A 6,002-nucleotide genomic window follows, 5' to 3' on the forward strand; every position below is an offset into this window, starting at 1 on the left:
TTAGGCAGCATTAATGAACTGGAACATGTGCTGCATAATTTATGGTAGAAAAAAACCCTTGCTGATCAGGATTCTATTTATTTCTGAGTAAACCAGAAGTTACGTTTGAGCACAAAGATGCCTGTAATAGAGCTGAAGGCCTTGAAGATGGGGTATGCATGTTCTTTTAGAGTGGAATGCTGTGAATCATGGCTAGGTTTGAATGGTTACAGTCCTGTCCTATTGAAATCCATGGGATCTGGTATTTATTATAACCGCTTTGGACCCTTCCCTGAGTATATCTGTCAATTTAAGTCAAGATGCTTTAAAGTAAGCTGTGAAACTTTGCTGCTGCAAGCTGTTGAAACAAAGCCTAGGTGTTAGCTCTCTCTTGTTTTAGCTCACAAGCTTGAAGATAGGGAATTGTTTACCTTGCAAGAGAGGTGCATGGGAGGATGACATGAATCAAACTACAGTTACAAGCAAAGCTTCTGCTGTCGTTCTTGTAACACAGGAGCATGGGGACGTGCCATGAAGAGGAAAGTAAAATCAGAATAGCATTAAGTCCTTTCTTTCCTTTCAAGGAAGAGACATTGTTTTGCCATAGGCTTTTGGTCCATCTTTTGCTTTAGTCTCTAGGCTCTTGTCTGCAGGGAGGTACTGGCAGCAGCCAAATGCAATCCTAAGAGGCTACCCTGTAATTTATTACGTTCTTTCCAGATCTGTAAGGTAACTGGTTTCATACATGCAAGTGTTGTTTATCATGGCTTGTTCCTGGAATAGCACTAAGGATGTGCTTCCAGATGAGTAGGTTTGTGGAAGTGAATGGAAGAAGCAGAGTACCTTGAGCTTACTCTGCTTTGTTGTTGGTCGTGATTTTGGGGTATGGGTTTTCGTTTTGGGGACCAAACAAAAATACAAGACCTTATTCTGTTGCTTAATGAACAAACCCTTCATCTGCTGATCATTATTTCAGCACAGATGCCTGTAACTCCAACTCTGTCAATCTGCCCATGCAGCTCTGTTCTTGAATTGCTGAGAACAACCGTGGGGGTGGATTTAAACCATGCAATTGCTGCATGTGCTCGTGTTTTGTTTATGCAGTACTCGTTTGTCAGAGTACGAGCTTGGATTTTGCTTCATATTTGCTCTGTGTGTCCCTCTGTGTGTGTATACATAATATATACAAACCCCCAAACTAGAAGATGATCACCAAACCTAAGCTGTGTTAATGCAAGAGACTGTGACACTGTAAACACGTTCCATGTGAATCGTGTTGTCAACTGAAGGGTACGTCTATGCACAGAGTAAGGTGGGAGTTACTTGTAAAGCCTGTGCCTGAATTCACTGGTGCTTTATGACCCATATGTACTCAATACAACACGGATCACTCTTAGACTGGTATTGTCAACTAAGAGATTTCTCTTTGATCAACTTAATACTGAAAATTAATAAAAGTAATTTTTAGTATTTAGGCTGTTCATGCACTTAGAATAGTGAGAGAAATAGAACCAAAGTTTCTTTCTCATAATAAAATCCTTGCTTCCTTTTTTTTCTGAGATGGGGTTAAAGAGGCAGCCATTTACACCTTCTTGATGGATTTAGGAAGAATTCTGTATTTCACTTCATTTCATGGACAATTCTTTGTCTTCACATAAGGCTTCTGTATGTGAAAAACTTGATAGCAGTAGTTACTTAACGGTGATTTTGGCAATAAGGGTGTTGTATTGGACTGTAGCATGATGCCCACAGCCTGGTAAATCATAGAAGGTGGGATGTGAGGATGGATTTTCTCGATCCTGATGCCTGCCTAGAATCCCATTCACACCTTCTGCCTTACAGGCCTGTGGTAAAGCCATCACCATCCTCAGGCAGAAGGTCCAGCTTTGCCCATATTGTGGCCAGGCTGAAAGGCTTTATTCAAGGGGGTTTCTGTTCAACTGACTTTAACAAGGCCAAAAGAAAAGGGCACACTTAAATTTAGTGGAACGAGTGTCAAGTGCCTGCTTTCTAGAGAAATGTTCCTCATAGAAAACACTCTTCCTTTATGAATCATTTAGCACATCAGAGGTAACATAATCAAAACACATTGCTGCCACGAGAGCAGTGTCTCCTCACATTGAAAATAATGCACAGTTTTGACTACATTTATTTCTCAGGCTTATATTCTGCCAGCAGCAAGAATGGTTTCCCTGTGATGCCTTTACAACTGACAGTATCCCAATTATCTTTCCAGCAGCATCCTATAGTCTCACTGACATTCTATAAGCATGTAACTATTATGGTGTAAATCTCTTCATCTGGTGGTGTCTTGCAGTTTTTGTATGGCATCTCCCCTTTGTCTTGCCACATTATAAGTGATGATTTGGGTTGGGGTTTTCTCCCTTTTACAATACTCTGTCAGCTGTTGTATACCTGTCTGTGCTTTCTTACTGCCAGCAGGATAGGAGCCCTGTCAAACTGGGAGCACGAGCAGATGAAAGAGCTATCTGCTTCCCTATCCCAGCATTTCCCAGTGCAGGAGGAAGTTCAGGTAGCAGTGTGGGAGAATGCAGATGCAGTCCGGAGTGAGGAGAAGAGGGAAGCTCAGTATATAGGAGCCTGGGATTTTTAATGGGAAAATCTGTGCTGTTTTCCCAGGGAATACCGGAGCTCACAGTACCATTGGTGGTGCAGGCATGTGCGTTTGAGTGCTATATCCTATTTTGCAGGCTGAGGGAACTGACAGGAGGTGGTGAGGAGGTGTGGGAACGAAGACTTGCCACCATGATTTTACTTGCTTTTTGCTTTATGTACTCTTGATTGTTCCCCCTCCCTGATACAGTTCTCTTTTTAGATTCTGCAGTGTGGAGCTGATGTGACTATGGTTTCCTGAAGGATTCCCCAGCTCCTTTAGACTACAGTACTGTTCAAAGGCAGAAACTTGAAATCCTAGAATAGTTAGGGTTGGAAAGGACCTTAAGATCATCCAGTTCTAATCCCCCTGCCATGGGCAGCGACACCTCACACTAAACCATGGCACTGGCTTCTGTGCATCTTCAGAATCACTGGAGGCACCACTTTGACCCCATACAATTTGACCCTCCAGACCCATGCTCCTTAGCACTGGCTAAACACTTGCCTTGTAGTCTAGGGATTACACTAAAATAATGGGAACCAAATTACTCCAAGTTCTTTCTTTGCTTTCACTGGGTATTATAGCATCATGTTTGTAGTGCTGCAGGGGAAAATGAACTAGGAGTCACATTTCCACACTTGCCTTACAGGACAGTTTTATGGGTGGAGAGGAGGGAAACGTTCTCTAAATGCTATTAAAAAGATTTTGTTGAAGGTCCCATATATTTTCCATGTAATCTTTGATGCACACATAAACCTATTTGAACATTGAAAAGATAGCTCTATGTGTTCCGTTTGGGATGATTGCAGCCTTAAAGCTTAAAACCTTTCTTACAGCTGATTGCAAAGGAAAAAGCAATAAAGTATGATTTGCACATTGGATGAGGAGGAAATGAAAAGATGTGCTAGAGAGCTTATGGATGATTTCTGACTACTGGTAAATAGCTGCAAGTTTCTACAATGGCTTATCCAGTTTTCCCTCTGAAGTGTAATGTTCAAGCTGAACATCTTTTGATTCAGATCTGTATCTCTCCGCTGAGCAGTGAAAATGCCTAATGAAGTGCTTATGGTGCTTATCTTCTTGCTCAGGTCTCCAAGCCAATTTATGGTGTTTTAGCTGAGCTTTTGTTCATACTTCTTTTAAAAGGAAAGTAGCGAGTGTTGTTTGTACTATATCCTGGTTTAAAATCGATGGAGAAAGATGTCATTTGGGAGGGCAACTTATACAGCTGGACACAGCAGTGTTTGCTGCCTGTGTTACTGGTAGCTGGGCAGTTTTAGGCTGTGTATGCACCAAAATGGTTGTGTTTAGTGTCCCAGGTAGTGTGATGAAAGGCCAGGGTAGGGCCCCTCTGTGCCAGGATGGCACACTTCCATGGAGGTTTCCAGTGGTCACCTCAGAAAGGATGTGACTTTAGGGAAGATGTGAAGTCAAAGCTCTCTGTTTGCCTTTGTGTGTATTTAGTTGTAGCCTGCAGAATCCAAAGGCTGGAATGGGATGATCTTAAGGCCCTTTCCAACCCAAACCATGCTGTGATTCTATGATCTGAGAGACTGTCTGCAAGCAGACACATTCAGAAAACATGTAGGGGAAGCAGTTAATCCCAGGTGTTGGCAAGACAAGTTATCATTGCAGTGTGTAACACAAAGGAATGGATGAAAGCTTAGCAAAGTAGGCAGGTACTGGTTGGGTGACACTGACCAGGGATGAGTGGAAATGGGGAACTGCTTTTGCCACAGTTCTTTGAGGGGCAGGACAAAGCACAGCCAGGTCCTATTGTGTGTAAGTGTCTGAGAGCTGTCTGCATTACATGTTCTTAGTTTCTGGTGAGTCACTTGGAGAGGACTTCATTACTCCCTGAGAACCTTTTGCATTATTGGATTTGGTGCTTTTCACCTCTCCCTGTCCCTCAATTTCCTTGGTAGAAACTGAAATTCAGAATAATCAGCCAAAAAGTAAAGCAATACAAATAACTCCATCATCCCACTGGCAATGCAGCTGTCAGGGCCACTCACACTGGCAGGAGTAGGTGGCCAAAAGCAGATCAGTGCTCTTCACTGCAGCATTGTGAGTGGATTTGAATGGGCTGAGGGATGTGAGGTGCCAGGATAAGGCTGGAGATGAAGGGTGGGATGTGCATGATTTAGGCTATTTTGTATTGCCTTGTAAAAGCTTTGCTTTGCATGACTGTTTCTTCCCATTATATATGGCATTTATTGTGGGGGAGGAGAGAGCTTCTTATCCTACACTGAGACAGAGAAATGTATGGATATTTATTCTCAGCTATCTAATCTGGAGTTGAACGGCATTTCAAATGTGGATGGGACAGTCTGTATGAGGAGAAGGCAAAGGTAACAGCAGCCTCAGTCCCTGGATGTTAGTGTTTAATGCTCCTTGAGTGAGGATCAGGGGAAAGGAGAAAGGTCTAAAACAAGACAGAGATGCTGAAGATGGAGTCTGCTGTAAAGAGGGAAGCAGATGAGCTTCATGGTCCCTAGTCTGGTGTTGAGGGTAACCTGGCATTTACATCCAAGTCTTTGTGTCAAAGGACCCAACAGGTACAGCCTAAAGATTTTGCACCCAAAGGCACTCAAGGAATCCATATAAATGTGAGGGCTTTAAGCAAGAATCTCTGGCAGGAATCCACACTTTTAGATTTGTATCTATTTGTTTTTTATTGAAGTGATATATTAGTGATGCTTTGCTGTTCTGTGGGTCTCTGCATGGCTATACTTAATGAATACACTGTTGGGATAGTTTGTCTCTTTTATATGGCATCATATAATAGTATCCTTATATAGCATCAAGGATTCAAGATGCTATTACAATAAACGGCTCCAATTTTACTCATTCACAGCATCCCATCAAGTGACATCAAGTCTGAATGCGAAAACCAGACAGCAGAAAGTCCTGGTTAAAGGTTGTGCTGTCTTGGCACAACCAGTGGAGCTGGCAGGGCCTTTAGCAATGCAGCAGACTGTTTCTAAACACTGTGTTCTATGGGAGCCTCTCTAAACTGAGATGCGTTTGAATGCTTAGTACTTAAAGTGGATCAGACTCAATAGATAAGCGACACTCATGTTACAGAGAAATACCATGCTGTTTGCTTGCACTGCTGTCTGCAGATAGCTTCTGATTTGTGTTTCAGGCTTGGATTACATAGGGCTTGGGAGCAGCATTGTCAGTTTGACCCATGGCTGCATAGTACTTAGTACAGCAGCAGCCTGGTCCTCACTGAGTTTCCTAGATGCTACTTCAGTATTGGTAAAAGAGCAGTGAAAAGACATCTAAAACCTGAAGAGGAGCATTTCTGGAGTCCAAGGGACAAAGGCAAACACATGGATAAAGAATCAGTCTTATTTTGGGGGGTTCAGTGTATTCACAGTAGCCTCTCATGTGGCTGGGA

Source organism: Melopsittacus undulatus, chromosome 3 (genome assembly GCF_012275295.1).
Source record: "Melopsittacus undulatus isolate bMelUnd1 chromosome 3, bMelUnd1.mat.Z, whole genome shotgun sequence".
Classification (NCBI taxonomy): Eukaryota; Metazoa; Chordata; class Aves; order Psittaciformes; family Psittaculidae; genus Melopsittacus; species Melopsittacus undulatus.